Raw genomic sequence first — 23,519 nt, forward strand, 5'->3', positions numbered from 1 at the left:
CAGTAAGCAAGAATATGCAGAAATTAAATTATACTTTTAGAACATGGGGTGGTAATTTTATTTTGTTTTTCACATACAGACCATACAAGATCGTTTTTATTAAATGTTCAGAAATTAAAATGAATTCCATAATACAGACAAGAAGTCAGTGCAATGGGAACCAAATGGGAGTAATAGGATCCAGGTGGTTGGAATGGGTACAAAAACCCATATAGATGGCCATGTACGGCACAAATTGGAGCCTGGAGATGATTATAACTGGAACCTTCCAAAAGAAAGAATGTCTGTAAGCTGTTAATTGTATCAATGCAAACATCTCGGTGACTTACCAGTGAGGAATGAGCAATGAGGGAGAAGTGTATGATTTACAGCTTTAATTGCAGCTAATACAATTAAGTAGCGTAGATACTGAAACTATACCATATTAAGGAATATATCAGTATAGGCCATCATGTGCAGAGAATTTTAACTCTTGATTGGGATGAGACCATAACAGAAGTGGCAAGATGGAATTTACTTTCAATTTGAGTCAAGAAACAAACAGCCACACAGCTTCAAAAGTCACAGGACAGAACTGTCAGATAAGGACAATTAAGATTAGTAAGCAGAGTAGGAGGAAGCCTGTTATCCAGTATGAAAGCTGGAAGAGCATATGCATTTAAGATTTAGTTATATTGTTTGGGCCACTGAAATACCTTTGCTTACCTACCCACCTCTCTATTTATTCCGAGACAGAAGAGTAACATCACATGCAAAAAACAGACATGTACAAAGCACATCTAACTCATGAACAAAGCTCTCCTGGATGAAAAATAAACACCTTTAAGAGGTTCTTCATTAAGAGAAAGAATATCTACAATATGGCCCAAAATGGTAACAGTCAGCCCAAGTGAAAGAGGCAAGAAGCTTTTCTGGCATTGGGTATGTAAGGTTAATACACTTTGGCAGCCCTGTTGACAGCAGAAGATACAGCGACAGGCAATTAAGAGCCCTTGTACAGGACTTTGTAGATTTGCATTTTATAAAGGTGTCCAGCAAAACCTGTGACTGAAGGACAGTGCACTGGTTTGAGTGCTCTTCCTTCACTGCAGAAAGACTGAGAAAATGCACACCACTTTACTTGCTGCGCTTGATAAAGCAGTAGGGCTTGCTTGGCCCCTCAGGGATTTTGTGATAGCTGAAGTCTACTTGTTAGCACTTTTTTTAGAAGGAGGGAGTAATTTTTTGGCAAAGGAGGGAAATAGAGATGGAAGACATTGCTGCTGTATATCACAGTCCAGCTTGAAACCTTTAGAAGCACTCTGATTGTATCCATGTTGTACACTGACAAAATACCAATTTGTTAACAACACACCAGTGCAGATGCCCTACCAAACAACAGTGAAGCAAGAAGTTCAACTTTTATGAAGTCCCATGTAAAGTGAATTTTTTAGCTTATCCAGATCTATCTTGTCAAAAGAAACTGATATTATTTGTTCCTACTTAGATGACACATCACCCAAAGAACAGAAAGATTTAAAGTACAAATTTTGAGCAATGTTTATTTGGGGGGGGGATGGTGGAGCATTTTTTTTTTTTGTAGTGCCATTCATCTGGGTATATTTAATTTTTTATTAATCTTTTTTGGTTTTGTTGTGCTTTTCAATGAGAAGTAGAGTCTTTGTAGCACACAGAATAAAATTAAATTTTAAAAAAAACAACCTGAAAGGAACAGTGAGGAAGCAATAGAAATTTGTAAAATTATACAGACTGGAAACAAGTAAAGGACAAAGCACTCTAGGTATTAAAAGTATGTAGAAGCAAAAGTTTCAAGATGGTAATAGAGTAAGACTAAAAGAAACAGCTAACACCATCAGATTGACCTACAATCTAAAGGCAGACAATATAGAGGACTTTTTTGATTAAATTAGAAGGCCAAAAATATAAAATGTGAAACCTCTTAAAAACAAAAGAAGAGGGGAGAAGAAGTGAATTCATAAAACACAAAACACTTCAACATTGTGGCTAAGTAAAATCCTCATGAGTTTGGTGCCAGTAACCCAGTCAATATAGTTTCTGATGGTAAACAGCCTGAAAGAGGTGGCTGGCCTTTAATGGAGGAAGAGAACAAATCCAAGTAAATCCTGTGTGAAAAAGAAATGAAAAGCATCTGCTGAAGACACCAATGGTTTGATGGCTGACATCAACAACGGGAAAGCTTCCAGTACATCAGGCCTGGGCTTGCCAGCAGGTGCTGCTGCAATTATTCAGAACAATTAGAGGTGGTATTTCCAAATGCATGGAGATGACAGGGCCAATAAATAAGGCAGGCATGATATTGCCAACAACTGAAATGTAAATATTTCTCATAAATCTTTGAGGACTCGTGCAACTCCATATTTTAAAGATAGCCACCAGGGCCTCAAATTTTACCAGTCATACTAATATGGAATAATATCCTCCTCCATGACTGATGCCACTGAAATCCCCCAAACAATATGATTTCTATAATATCTCCTTTCCTATGGAGTAGAATCTCCCCTTGACAAAGAGAAATAGAGTTGTAAGTGAATAACCCAGATTTTATTTTCACATAACATGTACTTGAGTGTATTTATTTTTAATAAGCATTAACTTTCACTGATGTAGTAATAATTCATTATTATTTAGATTAACTAACTTAATTGTAATTGTCTCATTACAATTTTTCTTCCTTCCCTTTGCAGAAGATCTCCAGTATTTGTATTTTTTGCACTGTGGCTATGCCTCAGCTTAGAAGAAGGCATAAATCAGGTCTCATGTTTAGATGTTCAGTTTTTTCAATATACTATGACTATGCATACAGTATTCTTTAGCTGGGTATACAGGTTAACAATAGGTTGTAGATAAACACCAAACACAGTTTAACAGATTTACCTAATTCTAAAATTTTCCCCTTTTTGTCATTAATGAACTGCATTATGCACACCCATCATCATCAGGACTATTTAGAGAAGTTTCTTAAAATTATGTCCACATCATGATTTGCTGTCAAGCCTGATTTAAACTGCATTCTCAATTCATTCATCATTTTAAAAGAAAACAGAGCTTATTGTTCATTTTTTCTTAACCATTCATCTTTGTAACTTCCTTGGGTAAGAAAAAGTCTGTTAAAAAACCAGACATGATATGCCTTGCATCATTTTGAACCATTAAATTACTGCTCATGGAAATCAACCATGGGTTTCAGAGGCTTCTTCACACTGAACTGCATCATGACCACTCATCCCTTGATTTGCTGTCTTGCTGTTGGTTTTACAGTTGACTTCAGTGGACTCTCTGCTAAAAGCAAACCTCTCTGCCATTTACATCATGCCCTGCATTTCATGGAAAACCTGCACTGAAAAGAGATACTAATTTTTACTTCATTCAAGTAAGAGAGCCAGGCAGATGGCTCATGGCAAATACTGTTTATTTCAATGCTACATTATTGAGACATCTCCTAGATGTGCAGCTCAGCCTCAGGACCAAGAGTCAGTCCCTCCTCCCTGGCATGTTTTATATAGTACTGACTCAGTGCAGGTGGAGTAACAACACTACAGTTCATGTTTCTTTTTTGTAATTAATTTCAAATCATTCATATCCTTTGCTCTGAAAGTTAATTACATGCTCAAGTCGCTTGCTCTGAGATTAAATGGTACCAATTCCTTGCATGCTTAGAGTAAGTTACTTAGCACACTCCCAGCTTTCATCTTAAAAACATGCACGTTGCTGTTTGCCTGAGGAAAGATGCATTAATGGGGACTTTCAAAATCTTCTCAGCTGCAAATTGCTATTTAAGTGTCAGATATTACTTTATTGTAATGGGCTCTGGGGGTAGAAAAAGTAATGTTGCTGGTAACTGCTAGAAAGATTAAAAAAACTCCATGAGAGAAATAAGACCTGGTAGTGCAAGTATGGGATGAGAAGCAGTTTGACTAAAGAGATGCAATGAAAAATCACTATTTGTCTTAAAAAGTACATTATCTTAATTCACAAGTTTAAACCAAACAAAACAACAAAAATATGTTCTTCCAACACCCTGCTTTACAAACCACACCTGAAATCATGCTGCATGCTCTCTTCCTCACACTGGAAAGCAATTAACAATTTTGTTGACAATCAACAGACCAGAGTAAGATCCAGCTCATTTTCTCATACCACTGCAGAACAAATTAAAGTAGAAAGTCATCACCATTTATTTTTGCACTATGGAAAGCAGAAGTATTTTGGAAGACAGTTTCTGGATCTCTGAAGAAGAATGACAGCCTTTGTACAGAGTCATTTTCTGACCATATATGCACTTTATAAACAAATCCTCTATTGCACACCATTCTAGCTGGACTTGTTAAAAACTGGGGAAGTGATTGCACTTGAAATAGAATCCTTTTCCAGTCACATCAAGCAGGTATGAGATTTCCTACCCTCAAAATGTTGAAAAGGGCTGCAGAAAAACTCTTTTCCTTGTGAAAGATACACAGTTACTCTCGGTGGCTTCAGAAATGGAGTCAGAGCCTGCCATTTAATGCCTGTGCTTTCATAAGGAAATAAAAAACATCTCTTTTTCTAACTTGTATAAAATAGAGCAAAAAATTTTATACCATACATGCAAGACTAGCCCTTTCAAATTCATTCTGTTATGCCGTGAAAACATCACATAGAAGGTACTCTCAAACCCACAGTGACCTCGTGCACAACTTGTGGAGGAGGAGACAAGCAGTGTGAAGAAGGAACAGAGACCAACTTCAGCTGGAATTTAAGCTAGCCTCACTCTTACTGGTACAAGATAGCTGAAAGCACCAGGTCTGCTAAAGCAACCAGAACTACAACACTACACGTACATCAGACTTTTAAGACCTGAACTTTTCAGCACAAGGAGGAAGAAGTAATAACTCCTGAGTGAAAGCCATCCCAAGTGAAGCACACAGCCTAGAACCTCACCTCGCACACTCACCTCTGCAGGCACCAGGAGCCTGGGGCAGCTGATAGGGCTGAAATGAGCTGGCCACCAAGTGCACCCACCACAGACCTCTCCCAGGATTGCTGGCCACGGGCAGGTGCCGGCAGAATTGGCTTCCTCCAAGCCCAGGCGGCAGGAGAGCTCCGGGCACAAGCTGGGCAACCCAGCTCTGGGACAACCCAGACCAGGTTCACTGTGCCTGCCCCTGCTGAAGGCTCTCACAGCACCCGGAGAAAGAGTATTTCAGCGCACACAAAAAAATTAATTAGCAAGAGAAAGGGTTACAAGCTCCATAATTCACGGGTCCCACATTAATGATTAGCTAAGTGAACGAGCAGCCCAGTTGGTAATTTGATTCGTTGGAAAGGAAAAGGCACTCTACGGACCTTGAAAGGTTTTAGCAGAACTGTGTGTCCCAGGTCACCCTGCTTCCCCCTGCCTTCACCATCTCATTGTCAAGCTCAATTTGCCAGCAAGGTCCTGACAATAAACACAAAGATACATTTCAAGGTTAGTAGGCAAAACTCTTAGTGGATGTCATCATGGGCCATTGTAGTGATGAAATGAAGGAGATGCAAGTGTTGGAAAGGGTTGGAGGTTTTGTTTTGCTTTGCAAATGGCATAGTTTTATACAATTATCACTCTTCATTTATTTTACCTTCATCATTAATACTTCTTATGTACCTATGCTGCTAAAAGTAAGCAGAAAAACATTCCTGGGAAGTTGAAGGATATTATTTATTGCTTGGAGGGAGAAATGAATGGTCTGCTGATCTCTCTAGATACTGATATGTAATTTTCCAAGTCAAAGCACTGGGACAATGTGCTTGTTAATTAAAAATCACACTTTATACTTATGCTTTCTCAGGTGGGATGAAATACAGTAAATAACTATGATTCACTGGCTTATTTCAATTTTTATAGAAACCATGGTCCCACTTCAGTGCCCTGGCACATAGTGCAAAGTGTAAGTAAGGGGTATTCTGACCTAAGTAAGAGATTTCAAACATATAGCCTGTGGGCCAAGTATCAATGTAAGCCACAAGGATGAAAAAAAATCAGAGTATTTTGTTCTCTGCTGCAAGAAATGCATTCTTGAGTGCCAGTTTGATGCAGAAAAAACAGGCTGAAAACTTTCAATCTGCACTTTAGAACACAGTAGTCACCTTGTCCTTCCTCTTCATGACCACTGAAGTACTATTATTTTCTTGAGGTCATCCATGTTAAAGTCTGCCTCCATTTTCCAACATGAAAAACAGCATCATAACTAAAAAGCACATTAAAAAGCTCCAGATCTTTTCTCATATCCTTCTTTCAGTATCGTCAAGGAGGTTTTGTGCATTTGTAACTCCCAAAGTGAGAGAATTTCAAAGTAAATCAGATTTCAAAACATGTCTGGGACAACCAGTATTCACTAGTTTTAACTATGAATCACAGAGAAGTGTTAGCAATGGCATTATATTTTTTTTCATACAAATAATAAAAACTTCAAAGAAATTTGAAGCAGCAGCAGAACACACAAAAAAATAGATTTTTAAATGGCATGAAAACTTGAGTTTTCTTATGCTCTAAGTACTCTCATATCATGTCAAAGACTAAGTTAAATTTGAAAGGACCATTCACACTGCAAATGCTATTTCTAAACCAGTATTAATGAGCAACCACACATAATTCTCTGCATTCTTGGTTTGCCTAAATGAGCACCGGTTAAGCAACTAAGTCTTGCTCAAATAAGAGTGGACTTCCTCTGTGCAGGGAAAAAGATAAAGGTCAGTGATCAAGAGACTTGGTGCCCACAAATACAGTGTTCTGTAAATGTACGTGCTACTGAATGTGCAGCTGCCCTCAGGCTAAGCAGTGTTCCCCTCGGATGTTAAATACTCTCGTGGTATCCATACAGAACACTGTCAATGTAACCACTTGGTTAACCAAGTTCTTCTCAGTGACAGGTGAAATTCAATACCAAGCAGCACTTGGTAGTGATTTGCAAACACAAATCAAACTGGAAAATCCAATATGCATTACCCATCCAAGGACTAAATTCCGGTGCCAGCTCAGTTTTTAAAAGTTCACAGCAGTAACACTGCTGTACAGGGCACCTGCAGGCAGGGTCCAAAAGTTCTGATTAGGAAGGTTTTTCAGATTAGGAAAGTAACATGGCTATTCATAAATTTAAAGGTGGTAAGGAATAGAGAGCACAAAATCACTTGTGTGAGATATTGGAGCCAAAGAGGAGCTCTCTTAAAGTAGGGAAGAGCACTGAACTCCCAAATCATAAATGGTTTTCTTGGTTGTATAAGCATATTTTTACTTTTTTTTATTTGCTCTCAAGTTTATTACAAAACATGAAGAGCTCCCAAAGTCATCATTAGCAAGCTATGGTAATGAAGAAATGGAAGGTCCCACTCTTGTGACACTGAAAAGTATCACAACTGAGGCAACACTGGCATAAAAAGTAAATTTATGCCAATTTTCCCATTTCTGCATGGGAGCACAGATATTTGAAAAAGGACAAAACAGTGCAGAGGATACCAGCTTGAAGATGGAAAAAAAATACTTCCATGTTTATTACTAGGAAAGAGTTCACCCCAGATGATGTCTGAATGGAAAGGAATATTATAAAAACAAACAAAAAACCCCAACCAAACAAATCCAAGGAAAACAAACAAAAAAACCCCAAACCCAACCATAGGTTTTACTCTTCCATTTCTTGAAACCAAGATATTTCAAAAGGATTTCCTCAAAAATCACAGAGGGAAAGAAAGAATACCCGATACCCTACTCTGAATTGTAGAATTTTCACATGGCAATTAGTATTTCTTAAGACAGATCACAAAACACAGAATGAGTCAATAGCTCAGGCATTAGAAGTGTCACTTCCAATATGGGAGATCCAGGTCTGAGTCCTCAGTTCAAAAAGCATCTCAGCATACATACAAAGAGAAATAGCCACAGGTGGAGTGGCTTGAAGTGCTCAGGTACAGCCTGGGAAATGAAGCCCCACATCCCTGACCCAAACCAGACAAACTCATGAAATTAGACTTGAACTCTTCATAACTCACATATGTGCTCTCTGCATCAGGTATTGGCTTGTTAATGTAATGGTCTTTGCGATTCTGGTCCAGACTATAACAGCATTCCCAGATTTAAGACAGCTTTACGAATTACATTTTCCTCAAAACTGATGTGTTACAAGCTAAGTTCCCATACTGGCAGACAATCATTAGAAATAATGTCAGAAATCATGCTCAGCCCTCTCCCTGCCCTGATGAATCACCAACCCCCCCAAGGACTACCTATGTCATTTCTGCAGTGTAAGGACTCCAAAGGACTAGCTTCAACCAGGGCATGCACGCACCTATTTTTACAAAGTTACCTTTACACATACATATATATGTGCCTTTTTTTTTTTTTTTACTATGCCATAATCTCATTTTCCCTATTAAAGCACAGCTTCTGTGTCAACCTGGTTACTGAGTTCTGATGGGGACACCTCAAACAGACCATGACAGCAAGATAAACAGCAAGGCAACACGACATGAAGGCAAGCATCCTGCTTTATATACCATCCCTGGAAATGCATTTCCTAAAGCTGAAATTGTACAATGACTTGTAAAATCCAGAATGACTTAAGAAGGGGCAGGCTGACTTTTGACATCCAAAAAACCGAAGATAAGCCACATCCAACCCCAAACACAACACAGTTGCAAGGAAACACAGCCTTAGCCACTAAGGTATTTTTATGTCTGTGCTCCTGCTCCAATTACTAATGGGGGAAGGGCCATCATAGAAAGTGTTCACCCTACTGTCCTTTGCCATGAAGCCTTCTTACCCTTCTGTCTTTTAAAAGCTCTGGAAGACAGCTACAGCATCACTCACCCTGGGAGTTCCAGCCATCCTAGCAGGTACGGCTGACAGCCCTGCCAGGCATGTCCACAGCAGTCTAAAAGCCCCAACACTACCCCTGCAACACCCAATGCTCTTACAACAACTCCTGCAGACACAACGCTAAAGAGGCAGCGTGTGACTTTTCTCACCCCAGCCCCAGCTGGTAATTGGACTTTCCATGGATAATCCCAGCAATCAGAGAGAAAATCTCTGCCTCCAGCGTGACCCATTAGCAGAGAGTTCACTGATCAGTAGGTTAACATGCCATTAAAGCATCTCTCTCTGGGGCTTAGGAAGGGTCAAGAAAACTCCATCACAAAGAACAAAAAATACCTACAGAGCTCACACATGGTTGTATCAAGGTCCTCATGAAAAGGTCAAATTCAGCTCAGAGGCTATTCCCTTACCTGGAGCAGCAATATCTACAGTCATGACACTTCTTCCACATCTTTCCTTGAATGTCCCTTAGATTTGCAAAGTACAAATTATATGGGTAAGCCAACAACCTATCTCACTGTAAGGTCAGATGGATACCATGCTGCAATAGCTACTCTGCAATACTGTTCACACTTGCAGTTTATGGTCCCTGGTTTTAAATTAGAGACTTTTTTTACCTGTTGCCAACATTCACCCAGAGTAATGATGTGCACACAGCTACTGGAAAACAGTTTATGCTCTGTAAGGACCATGCAGGTTCAACAATGGGGCATCAATTCTAGGCCTACAGTCACAAAAATGACAGTAGTAGTAAAATACAGTAATAGTAAAACCTGTCCAGGCTGTGATCATCTAGGGATGTACAGTCACAACACTGAAACTCTGAGGATGTATACTGATGCCTTATAATCTGCTGTGTCCAAACATACTATGCTAAGCCACTTTTCAATAACTTTACTTTCTCTTATTCCTTATTAGGTGCATTTTGGGCAAGGTACTAGATAAAGAACATCCATACAACCTTCAAACAGAAGCACAGATAAATCTGGGTAAGGAAGAAGAAAAAAATAGGAGGTTTCATCTTGCATTTATTATTTATTTATAAACCTCGAAGAGATGTGACAGTGCTGTCCTCTATGAAATTCACTAGTTATAAGGCAGTTGACTTTTTATCTTATTTTTTTTCAATGTCCATGTCCTGGAATAGCTCTGTAATGAGAGGATTTCTCAGCAGATTAGTTTTATTAGTGTTAATTGTCCATTTAATGTACACTTCTGTTTCCCCTGTTACATTTCCAGATGTATTTTTTTAATGTGGCTAGTGGTAACAGTGTCTAACCAAAATGTGAACTAAGTGATAATAATCATCATCATCTTTAAATACAGACATGGTTTTCTACAGGTTTGTGTATAGACAGCTTTACTTATCTGGAAAACACCACTCTTCTTGTCATTTACTTGCTAAATCTTAAATAGGTGGATAGGTGCTTATGTTATGCACCTCATGCGTGCAAAACACTGGTGTTAACAAGTACAGCTAAGGATCTAACGTGAGCTCTGTCTCGCATTTCCTTTTATTTGTTAGTCTGAGCCTCAAGCTTAAAGTTATTTCAACAGACTTTTGTTTTCAACACGTATTCAGTACGCGTCTAACACCCTCTGAAGTTGCAAGCCACCCTCCCACTCACCCCCAAAAATCTTCAACCAGTGCCAAAGTCTATATTTTCTTAACTTAAAGAAGTAATTCCAGAGCTGTCAACTGATAAATTTCATTCAGGGAAACGCTGTGTTCTTTAGGCAACACATTAATCTTCTCTGAACTAACCATAGTAAACATCAATGTTGAATTGTACAGATTTCACATGTTGCTGCCAGGAGAGAGTTTTAGAAGAATTATCCCCTTTTTAGGTAACCTGGCTTTTAAAATTACACCCTAGAATACGCAAACAAAGAAGACTAATGAACTCGGCAGCCTGTATGTATTGAGGAGGCTGTTGAAAAAGATACTGCGAGTAATGGAAAAAGGTTCATTTTTCAAAAGCTGTAGGGAGCTGCCTGCATGAAGGTAGGAGAGGAAGAATCTCTCACTTTGGTTATAACAGTTCACTGTAAACAGCCATTTCCCCTCTGTTATCAGGGAATATCCTGCAGGGGTGCGTGTTCTATGTCGCCTTGACCAATTCACGGAGGAAGGGGAATTTTTCTCACCTAATAACCCACTCAACTCCCCACCTTTTAAAAAATTATTCATTTTTTAAACTGAAGTATATAAGAACATCCATTAACTACTGTCCTGCTCTTCAGAGAAAGACTCTGATTGCTGATACAACAGAAGACAGAAGATTGAGTCAAACTTTTTTCTTGTTTTCTGCTGCTAAAAGCAGTGCACATAGGGCAGCAGTCTTGCCATGCAAGTAAAACCAGCTATACACCAAGAAACAGATGCCACACTAAGCCACAACCCAGCCATTGCTATGAGACAGTATTTTAAATGACCCACACTATTCTCAGTAGTAGAAGTAGAGTGTGTTTATTTCTTTTCTGATGCTGACTGACCTTCTCACACACGCTGCTAAATGAAGAAATTACACAACACTCCTCTGTAATTGTAGACAAACTCCCCACATGCACAACATCTTTACATAAAGGCAACACCATGCTTCAGTCACAGGCTCTCAATGAAGCATCCTCAAAAGGCAGTGAGCTGGCTGGGACTCTGGAGGTAAAAGTGACACTAAATCAATTACTTACTCTCAAAATGTCTTGTTTTAGATCTGTAGCTTCCACCTGGCCATAATGTGAAGCAGGACTGCTACGATTCACAGAGAAGATGGAGGCACGGGGGTTTTATTTAATGTTGCTTAAGTAACAGTAACCTGACATAAAATTGCCCTCGGTTCAGCCAAGATTTTTCTCTCACTGCCTCTCTGTCTCTCTCTCTCCAGGACTGCTGTGTAGCTGTCTATAAATACTGGCCCCAGCACCTGCTCAGTGCTTTCCTTGCCGATGGCACAGGTCGGTGTTAATGTACACCGCGGCGTGGCTCAGATGAAGTTCTCAGCTGCTCAGACAAAGCCATGCACTGGTTCCCCACCCCTCCTGCCTGGAAATACCATCTTGCTTCCAGCTTTACAGATGCTGCAGGTCTTTCCTGCAGGCACAGATCAGGCACAGAAGGGTAATTATAACGCTCATGCAATAAAAATAAAGAGAAATAAAATTAAATCAAAAAAAAAGGAAAAGAAAAAAAAAGCTTTTGCAAACAGGTGGAAAAATGGGGGAGGAGAGAAAGAGGAGGAAAGGAGGAAGCACTTTTGTTTCAGCTACCTTTACAGTGCACATCCAGCTATTATTATAGAATTTCGTTCCCAGGAAATGTGGATGTCAAAAACTTCTGCAAAAATGTTTTCTATAAAACCAGTTTTTCAAATTGAATAAAGTGTGAGGCTGTCACAGAATTCACACAAGAACATGAAGTTTGTATAGGTACTCACAGAGGGATGAAGGAAAAATATTAACGCTGTCTCTCAAAATCTCCATCAGTGGTCAGGTATTAGGTATCCCAGTTCTTATTTTAATAATTAGGCACAGTATGACAGTAAGCATGAGACATCACTAGTGGCAGGAGCCCACAATCCTGCCCTGCAATAAATAAAAGTTTCAAAGTTTATAAAATCAGAAAAACATGAAACAGAATTACATCTCTGTAAACCCACCAAGATACTAGACTATTATGATAGGGGTAGCTTGAAACAGAAAAATAAGGGAAATTGAAAAGAAGATGGCAATATCAGCACAAACAAGTATGTATTTGCAGCATGCCCTCGGTGTGCAGGCTGTGGGCAGGCACCACAAAAGAAGATAAATGCCTTGCCTTTCATCAATATATTGGATGGCATTACTGGGAGGTTTGCCCAAGTAAAATGTAAACCATATCGTAACAGCCTTAACACTAAGAGCTACAGGAGTTTATCTTAAAATCAGTGTCTTTTTAAGAAAACTTATGACCACAAAATTCTCCTTGTAAGGGCAATATTTATACATAAATCCCAGTCTGTTCCAAGGCTCACAGGACCATCAAGCTTGTGTGATTAGACAATGCACAGCCTGGCATAATCCCATGGTCAGTGTCCCTGAACACCTCTGAGGTTACCACTGAGGTTGTGGCCAGTGCTTCTTCATCCTTTTGCAGCTCTGCAAAGTTGAAAAAGTTTTAACAGTAACCTTGGAATAAAACAGAAATTTCATCTCCTGCATCTATATTGAAAGGTATGTTACATCTTACTGCTTTCCTTCCACTATTTTCATCAACAACAGCTCTTGGAAGTGCTTTTAGTACCTTGTGCACGTCATTAAGGCTCTCCCTTCATACGATTTATTTAACTTTACTGTGCAGCTTGAAAACCTAAGATGATCATTAGTAACACACCACTACTGAAGCTGACGTTGTGTAAATGGACACTGTTTATAAAACCTTGGTTTAGAAGCCTGTCACTGATGCCACAGAAACCTGTTGTATTTAAATGAAAATACATTTGGATGACATGGGTAATTGCTAAGCCTTGGTGAAGAGCCAGATGCAAAGTGTAATTTGCTCATTACAAGTTTCTCAGTCATAAAGCTCCTACACATAGCTCTCATCCTCAATCATGTACATGACAGCTTCATAGTATCATTCCATCAAACTTTCAAGCTGCCACAAATAAATCCCTGCGAAAAACAGAAACCAGAGTGGTTTAATAAAATAGAGCAAGAAATTGAAGCATTGATCATAGCTTTATGTGTAGTATAAAGTCAAAAACTTATTCTTGACATCTACATCTGTAAAACGGAATTATCTTAGATTTTTAATTTTTTTCAGTAGAAGCCCGCAATTTTAACACACATTCCTGTACTTCTGTAAATAAATACACAGCATCACTTTACCATACCCCATGGCTACCCTGCCCCACAAAAAGAAGCAAAAGAAGACATGCAAACAAGAGTGAGAGAAGGATAGCACAACTATGGCTGTTAGTGAAGGCTGGCTTTAAAGCCATGTGTTTGTTTGGCATTGCACAAGCAGAGGGGTTACTGCACAGGTGACAGCACAGAAAACCAGAAAAATGGCATTAAATAATTCAAGCACAGTGTGTTGACAAAAAACATCAACTTAGTGTGCTGGAAAAGTCTGACAGCACTCAGAGGATGGCTGCTGGAGGAGGGCAAAGGAGGAAGAGCAGTGCTAGCCAGAAATTCAAGAAAAAGAGCCTAGTTTTTAACAAAATGTCAACAGAACCACTTAAAATTCACAGGCAGTATCCCAGTGTTAGAAACAGCAACTTACATTAAAATCTCATTGCTGAAGTGTGCATAATATAGAAGAATTAGACACTAATTTAGACACTAACATTCACTCTAATGTTTTCTAAGTTTCTGAAATCCTCCAACAAAATTTTCAGGAACAGAAGAGCTTTGGAGTAAATGCCAACTGTGCATTTTTAGGTCATTTTGTACTCGGAAATTAGTAGGGCCTTTGCAACTTTGATCACTGAAGTCAATGGCACCAACCATGACATCCAAAATTAAACATGTGCAAGGTTTAGCTCAATCACAGCCTGCAGTTTGTAAAAAGAATAGCTCAAGAAAAATGTGAATTTACTACTGCATTATTACTGCTGCTTTTTTGCCTGCATTTTGCATAGCCAGCAGCTGCAATTTGCTAAGGAGACAGTCGTTACTACATCACTTAAGCTCAAACTCTTAAAATGCAATCTGGCTGGCCCTAAATCTAGAACTAACACTAATATTAATCAGAGATAACAGGCTTACTTGAACTATGCCAACACTATAATAAATTTTACAAGGCTGTTGTAGTTATATGAGATAATCCCCATGTGACACCGAACGGTAATTGAACAGTGTGGACCAATACAGTTCCAAAATTACCTCTTTGGTCAAGATGAATAATAGCAAAGTTTCATAATCACCTAGTCTGACTTAAAGAAAGGAAAAACCTGCTGAATGAGTAACTTGAAAAAGGAAAACCAGTAGTGTGAAAGATTCAAGTTATTTGGAAAAAAAGAAAGGAATGCATTCAGCAGTAAGGAAAAATTATTTCCAGTAATGCTATAAAACTGAAAGATTGTAGCAGACACTAAAATCCAAATTGTGCCCAGAAGCCTGGATTTCTGCAACTATAAACCAGTTTAAATACTGAAAAATATTCCAAATATTCTGTGTATTTTTAAAAGCATCTTATTCTGTTTTCTTTCATTACATCAGTTATGATACAGTGAATCAAGCCAAAAGTTCTAAAACCACAAAATAACTTTAAAGGTCTGCAAGATTATTTTTAAATCTTTTGAAAACTACCTTAACATATTGTGCCTCAACAAACACTCGAACACCTTATATAAAATTTCATTACTTTATGAAAATCTCCATCTGTGTCTTCATGCACACTGTGTTTTTATTCCATATAATGAATAAGTGAATTTTATCCTCAATTAAATGAAGACTTCTTCCCTGGCTATTCCTGCCAAATAGGGAAAAAAGTCATGTTAAAAGCCAAATGTAGATTATGAGTTCATCCCACAGGTTCAACAAACCTGTGGGGCTTGCAGACCTAAAACTGTCCAAAATTCTACTGAGAGTAGACTTGTTTTTCTACCTCTCTACTGACCATTTTCACATAGGATACCTCCAATATTAGTCACAAGGAGCTTAAATAATTTCACTTCAATGTTGTTTAAGAAAGATTGGTTTCAGAACATAGTCTCTCTGGCAAGGAAGTGTAAAGTACAAGACTAACATGGTACACCATGACCATAACTTTCTTCCAGTTTTTCAGTGGTCATTACCCATCTGAAGGCTCCTGTTGCGTTACAGAAATATATCCAACATCCCAGTATTGTATGTAAATTAATCATTAAAAGATAGATACTTTAAATTATTTTGAGTCTGTTTCTAATTCCTGACTCTGAATTGTTTTTTCTCCTAACCTTTGAAGTTCACCCAAAATTAGAAGTTTAAAGCATCCTAATCAAACATCACAGAACTTTTATGTGTATAGGCAGTAATTACATTTCCAAGTTTGAAGAAGGAAGTTACCTGAAGATGTATATATTGGAATCAACTGTTGTGTGTCACACCTGTAAAAGATGGCTTTAAGGCAAGACAGAAATCCTTCAGAATTTTTTCTTGTCTTCTCTTCTTAATGAATGAAACTTTAAGCGATGACTGAAGCTGTAAGACCAAATTCTGTAACATTTTGTAGCATTACCTTTCCTTCAGCCAAGAAAAACAAGAAAATAAGCGCCTCTGAGGGTTTTCATAACGTAGCTAAAGCTTAGACAAACCTGTATTAACCACACAAGAATAGCAACATCTGTCATTTAGGCCGGCTCATTTTCAAACGCAATATATGTGAAATTGTGGTCATTCTCAGCTTGAGTCTTCTGTCTTCATCACAGCTTACTCTGCACAGCAGGAAAGTCTGTCAGCTGTGCAGACACTGATGAAGATGGCTTCAGTGTGCGCTTTTAGGAAATCCAAAGAATTTAAAGACAGTGAGTTATTCTTACAATTTAAAGACACTGAATTAATCTTACAGGCACGCAAATGCTGTGATGGAATGGATGGATGTTGGTCTTCACTAATGAATAAGGAAAGCAGGGTTAAGACAACACTTAGGTCATTAATAACAGCTTGCAAAATCTTGGAAGACTGAAGTCAGAGGAGAAGGATGATTCTCAGCAAATGAGATAGGATGTCTGTAGGTCTAGTCAAAAACCATTTTAGTGAACTGTGGGAAAAGATGCCAGTGCATACCTGAGCTTTTGTGGCCTGAGGTCAAGGAATAGTTTCTAGCACACTTTACAGCATGATAATTCGTTACACTTAAGAAAAATTCCTTCCTCCTCTCTTAAAACTGATGAACTGCAGGCCAATGCCCTAGTGATTGTTTAGTATAATAATGTTTTTTATTTCCTCACTCAGCTGACACTCATTTGAGACACCAATCTTTGAAAACAAAGTTACTCAAAATATGCAGTACTCATTTTTAAAATCTAAAGCTAATTTAGTTGTTTAATCAGAGAGTAAATCAAGAGTAATCTTTCAGCTATATCACTCTGCTTTCCTATTCAGAAATGCCATAAGCAAAAGAAGACACAGCTATAGCACAAGGCAGCTAACACAAAGGAGATACACCTATAGATTACTTGTTCATACTGCCTTCTTGTTGAATTATTTTGAATTATTTCATATAAAAGGTCAGTAAACAACTTGAACCACATAGTCTAAGCACCAGTGTGACATTTATTGTAGAGCCAAAAAACCTGTTACTGGTACCTTTTCTATTTGATACTTCTCTGCATAACATCATCTTTGATTGTCTGGTAAAATTAGATCTGTTATCACAAAGAGCTAGTTTCACAGTAATGCAAAGGATGGTGAGTTCTTACAGTGAAAATAAATCAAGTGGCATTTCTTCTTCACTGAATAAATCTAGTCCATAATGCCAGTATTTATAGGATTACATGGCTGAGCAGTGAAGGCAAACTGATCCTGTTAATGATTTCAGTTTTATTTTTCATAGATGTCACTGTTTCCTAATGTTTCATGCAGGTTTAAAAGCTGTCCATATGAACGAACACCTGGAAAAATGCTGAAAGTGCGGGAGAAAAGGCAGAAGGGGCAGGCTGAGTTGTTGCAGACTTTCAGTGAGAGAGCAAATGTGAGAAGTCATTAATTAACAGAGATAGTTTTCAACACTCTAAATTTAGATGACACATTCCTCTAGGAATACATGTATTCCCTTTGCATGTATATATTCCTGAAGGAATGTATGCTAACAGAATAAAAGGAGTTGCTGCCATGGAAGGGCACTCTGGAGCAGGTCTTTGGTTTTTTGCACATCTTCCCTTAAGCAGCAAAAGAAAGCAGACAATTGCCCTTGTAAGTGCTTAGATACACACATACACACGTGTGGAATCATCTATGTACCTAATACAAATCCATGTAAGAAATTTGGTTAAAATATAGATAGAAGTCTATAAAGGCAAAATCCTTTCTAGAAATTCAGTGCAGCAAATGTTCAAAAGTTTTAATTCCACCTGCCTTATAACTGTAATGAAAGTGCAATCTTCTTTTAAAAGGTGTTCCCTTAAATTTTCCTCCTAAATTCAAAAATAAGAGTTTAGTCATAACTAAAATATCACCTGTTACTTTCAAAGTTTAAAGCATTCTTAACAAGCACCTCAGATACTGATTAAACACAGAACAAACAGAATGACTATCACTGAAGAAAACTGGCTTGCAAAAGTGAAGAGGAAATACTAAAATCACAAAAGGTCCCTTTGTTTATGAAGATCCCAGGATTCTCCACATTCTTTCAAGTAAAAAAAGTTTTATAATTCCAGCAAAATAATTTGGGGGAAAATAGACTACAGACAGTAAATCGCACATGGCTGCACACATTGTTCTGTTTCTGGAAAAAGAAAACCTAAGTCAAGTTTTGTGAAATCTGATCTTCAGGTTCCTGTGATTCTGGGTTTTTAGTTTCTTCTCCCCTATAACCTAAGTGATTAGTCTGTTCTTGATTATATACTCTGATCTCTTCAGTTAACATGCCATCTCCTCCTTGTCAGGTTTGACAAGCACATTTTTAACAGCAGCACTGATTTCACTTTTATTTAGGTGTGCAAGGCAGATAATCTCACAGTGTTGTCAGTGGTGACTGTGAAATTGTTTTAATCAAACATACCTGAAAAAAAATAGTATTTCAAATGACAGAATGAATAAATTTTCAAAAACCACAAAACAACCAATTTTCTTTCTCTTCCTTCACAATGCCTATTTGAAACTCTGCACAAGTGCCAAAAATCACAATGAAACTCTATCATATTTCATTAATCCTTGCCTTATGAGCCATTCTAATACTCTTCACTCATCAAAGTGAATTCTATTCAGCTTTAAAGAACTTATCTGTAGGCTACTCAAAATAAAACAAAATTTGTATTTTTTAAGTTGGCTGCAGTTTTGTGAATCCTGCACTGTAACAATTGTTAGCTTTTGCTCTGTCCTAGTTTTGGCAAGGACAGGGTTAATTTTTTCCAATAGCCAGGAGGGAAGCATGGCTAAGGCTGGGATGTCACCTCACCTCATTGTCAGGGGCAGGAATAAGGGACTCTCACTTCCAGGGAGAAGGATGCTCCCTCCACAGGGAAAAAGCTTGATGGGAACAATGGTCCATTTTTGTTTTATTTTACATGTAAAATATTTCCTTGTATCATACCTTTGTTATTAATATTGTTGCTGTTACTGCTCATTTTCATATCTCGTTGCTGTTTCCAGTGAATTGTTCTTACCTCAACCCATGATCTTTGTCTTTTGTGCTTCCAATTAGAGGAGAAGGAGTAGGGAGCGGCAGCATCGTTTTAGCGGGACTACTGAATTGGAGAATACTACTCCTAAACCATGACATGCTCATGACATTGATGGAAAACAGACCAATTTAATTTTTAATTTATGTTATTTTCTTAAATATACCCATCCATGATGTCTGTCACATCTGAAGAATTACAACATGAAAAAGGCCACTCTCTCTATGACTACTGCTCTACTACATGCACAGGCCATGCCGTCATAAGGGCGTTACAAGTTTAAGAACAGTTTTCACCCAAGTACCAATACAGGGTCCAACCTCACAGAACATTGAATCTGCCCAGAGTAATTAACAATACACAATACACTGCAGAACCAAATGCTGTTTATTTGGTGAAAACAAATATGTAAGAACACTGCACTCCTTGCACCTTAATGACTGAATGCATGTAAAATATATAATGATGCATGAACTCACTCTTTATGAATGTGGCCAGAGGGAACTGCCTCCTAGCTTAGAAGAAGGGATGGGGTGGGAAAAGAAGACTGAATGTACAGTGGGCCCTTCTAGAGGTCCATTATTAACTCTCCACCATATTCCTGTTTACAGGCATGCTCTTGGTCTTTCAGCATGCCATTGCCTACCTTTGACTCTAAGGGTCTTTGTTTCCAAGCAATAAATATTTCGGACTCCAGGGAGCAGACAGGAAGATCATACATGACTCAAAAAAATCCTTTACTGTTGATAGATTATTGTAAGCATTTACTCATTATTAGCTGAAATGCTGCTGCCTGCACACTTAATAAATAGCCTATTTGTTCTTTCCAACTGAAGCAATACTGTAAGAGGACTTTTGAAGAGAAGACCATTAAAAACATAAAGACATCACACAGCAGGTAATTTGCAGAATGTGGTTTCAGTTTTCTCTTCATTGCAACACAATCAACAAATGCTGCATCAAAATTTCTGCTCTTCCATAAAGTTTTTGTGTAGGGACAGGTACTCATACCCCTTAAAAATGAAGTTTTCAAGAAACAAGGCATTGAGGTGAACTATAACCACACTTGTGTATATTTATAACAACACAGCCTCATAATTTATGTCTTCTTTGGGACAAAAAAACAGCCTTGGCTCTCCCAGGGAATAAATGTTGCCCTGAAGCTCAAGACAACAAACAAGGTGAAGAGCCAACTTTGCTGCAAAACCAGCAAGTCAAAATCAAAGGCATGCAACTGAGCATCTCCTCCCATTTTTCTTAAAATGAGCCTAATCTCATTTAGAACAAAAAAATATTCACATTGAAAGTTCTTTTGCCTTAAATCAGTCTGTATAAATATTTTCAGCTACACCCTCAATCACGGTTAATTAATCACTGCTTTTAAGACCACACTTAATAAACTATGTGCAACTGTCTCTTAATGAGTACAAGAAGGAAAACAATCACAATTTAAATTGCTTAAAAGGATTCCACACAATTAGGAAGTGAATTAGAAACATATTGTACAGGAGGAAGAGATTAACTGGGAAAGAAGAGACAAATATTCAAAATATATGATTGGAGAGGTAAATTTAAAAAAGCACCAACCATACTCAGCAGTTAATGATAGTTAATTTGCAAGCCTGACATATATCAGAGCTAATACTTAAGTGAGCCATACCTATAATAAAAGCAGCTGTACCACGTACACATAATCTTCTATTTCAGTATTAAAAAGTCCTGAAACAATAGGATATCCAAAAGTTTCTAAAATGCTTCTGAAAAAAATCATGTGCAGAGCTTGTACAAGCACAGTAAAACAATTCCTGTAGGAATAATGAAGGGAAAACATCTCTTAATATAGTGCCTGTTTCTTTATGGCATTGTATGGCAGCGTCACTGTAGCACAAGTGAGCACAAATGAACTGAACATTAACAACAGTGAGTTCACTTAGGTTCTGCAGCCCATCATGCCTTCACTTTATCACTTTGGCTAGAAAAACAAACAACAACAAACAGGAAACAAGCCAAGAAGCCGCATCCATTTCAGCCTGCGTTAGTTAATGTGTGCAGCTATTTTTGAACGCCACCATTGGGCAGCTCACTGACTCAAAGGTGCTGGTGGCTTGTTTTCATTTACTGTGAGAGTAAATTATGCCACTTATCTACAAGCACATCTCTCACAGGTGCCTCATTCGATTTCTGATGTTGGGCTTAGCTGAACAGCTGCATGCCTGCCCTCACAGCTGGATGCAAGCTGCTGGACAGCTACACTACTCATAGCAGAAGGAAAACAGAGGTAACGATATGCAGTGAATTGGGCTTGCTTGAATCAGACTAAATATTTGGATTAGAGTCAAATTCTTTCTATAATACATATTGCAGGCATATGTCTGACAGTCAGAAGATGAGTTCATTGGAGGAGAAATATAAAAGAATAAGGATTACTCCAAATGCCTGGGAAAGGCAAACTAACTACCTAAGTGTTTCTCAGACAAATGCAATTGATTCCTTTCTTGCAGTCCTAATATAATTAATTTTCTAGTAGAGGTAGTAACTGCAGTCTGGCATGCCTCAAGTACTGTGGAAGCTTTGATTTGATCACCATGACTTGATGTTCTCATTTCCCCAGCTACACTTTGTTCATGCACCTTCCTTTTCTTCATGCAATGAATGCAGTAGCGTAAACATAATTGTAAGATGTTCTAATGTATCAGAGTTCCCTGATTTAAGATTGAGTGCTACTGGGACAGATGTTATCCAGCGAAAAATCCCACAGTGACTCTGCTGTTGATGACAGCTATAGAACCACACAGAGTTTACACTAATATAACAGCAACTTTGTCTATAACCGTGTGATAAATCATGTCAACAGCACCAAGACTTCATGGCAAGATTGATCCTTCCATGCTGTCAAGCTTCCTTCTTCTGAAAAGCCAAGATTCCAAATGCAGGGGGAGAACAGGGCACACTGGGTCCATCCTTGACAAGAAATCTGAATGAGGTCTGAGATGTGCAGTCCCACCTGAGAGTGTTTGACCCACTCTAGTTAGTTATCGATCCACTTACAGACACCACATGGAAATTAGAGATGAAGTACCACTTTGAAATAGGTTTCAAATAAGCTTTATATTACACTACTCCTCTTTGTTTTACATTCTCAGAGAAGATGACTAACCAAAAGATGACTGCCATTTATATACAAGCAAGGTAAATTAAAACACTGCACAACATGAGAAAGCAACTGATGAAACATTCCAAAAGCTACACTGGCAACAACACAAACAATTCTAGTGCAATCTCAATTACACTTAAGTATTCACATTATCTAGGAATGCACAGTGTGTTAATTAATGAAAGGCTACTCTTACTTTTTTTAAACTAAGTTTCCATGCTCTAATCATTGTGGTTCAAGTCTGAAAATGGTAATACATCTCTTTATTGTGGAAAAGGATAATCACTTAGAGTATTTTCAGATCAGCCCAATAAATTGTTTGATCACTTCTGATGAGAAATAAGTTAGCTATCTTTAAGACAAAACTCCAAATTTTATTTATTATTTCGTATACACACAACAGTTGAGTTTTTAAGGCACCTTGGAGAGACTCTAATGCAGCCATCCTCAGGGTTTCTGAGGACTTTGGTTTGATCTTGAACATTTGCAGGGATGGAGACCCACACCCTCTCTGGGTGGGGTACTCAAACTTCCCCAGAGTTTGCGCACCTTCACAGAAAAAACTTCCCCCTCTCCCACGTGTTTAAACAGAATTTCCCATATTTAAGCTTGAGTTCATTGTCTCTCCTCCCATCACTGTACACCCCTGAAAAGAGCCTGACTACATCATCTTTGTACCCTCCTTTCAGATATTTGTACATATCAGTGAGGTCCCCCTGAGCCTCCTCTTCTCCAAGGTGAATAATCCCAGCTCTCAATCCTTCCCATTGGACAGATGCTCCAGTCCCCTAAACATCCTCATGGTGCCTTCCCTGGCCTGGTTCCACTACATCCACGTGTTTCATCTATGAGGGAGCCCAGCACTGGCCCAAGAGCTCCAGATGTGGCTCAGCAGTGCTGAACAGAAGTGTGGGATCCCCTCCTCATCCTGCTGGCAGCACAGTGTCCAGTGCAGCCCAGGAAACTGTTGGCTCTCCTTCCCACCAGGGCTCATTGATGGCTCACATTTACATTGCTTCCTCAATCTATTTTCAGAATTACTGTTCTGTGAATGTTGCTTATTCTTCAGTGCTGATTATATGAATTTTATTGATTTGAAAGTTACCTCATACCAGTGAAAATTCCTTTCACGATTCAAATATAAACAGAATCATTCAGTTCAGCAATCCAAAGAAACTTTTAATCTTAAGCTCGGTGTTTTTTTAAAAAAAGAAAA

At 38.4% G+C, this 23,519-nt stretch overlaps 1 protein-coding gene across 6 annotated transcripts in view; it reads right to left on the reverse strand.

Moving 5' to 3' along the window:
* Positions 1-23,519, reverse strand: part of BMPR1B (bone morphogenetic protein receptor type 1B) — a 228,600-nt gene that overhangs the window by 102,421 nt on the left and 102,660 nt on the right. The window contains exon 1 of one of the 6 annotated variants that reach the window (XM_086888435.1): positions 4,952-5,179. The exons of the other annotated variants lie outside the window; for them this stretch is intronic. The gene's annotated coding sequence lies outside the window, so the exon portion shown is untranslated. Of the gene's footprint in view, positions 1-4,951; positions 5,180-23,519 lie in introns of those variants that run through there. 6 annotated transcript variants of the gene reach the window in all.

The sequence above is a fragment of the Cyanistes caeruleus genome, chromosome 5, assembly GCF_971803275.1.
Source record: "Cyanistes caeruleus chromosome 5, bCyaCae1.hap1.1, whole genome shotgun sequence".
Taxonomy (NCBI): Eukaryota; Metazoa; Chordata; class Aves; order Passeriformes; family Paridae; genus Cyanistes; species Cyanistes caeruleus.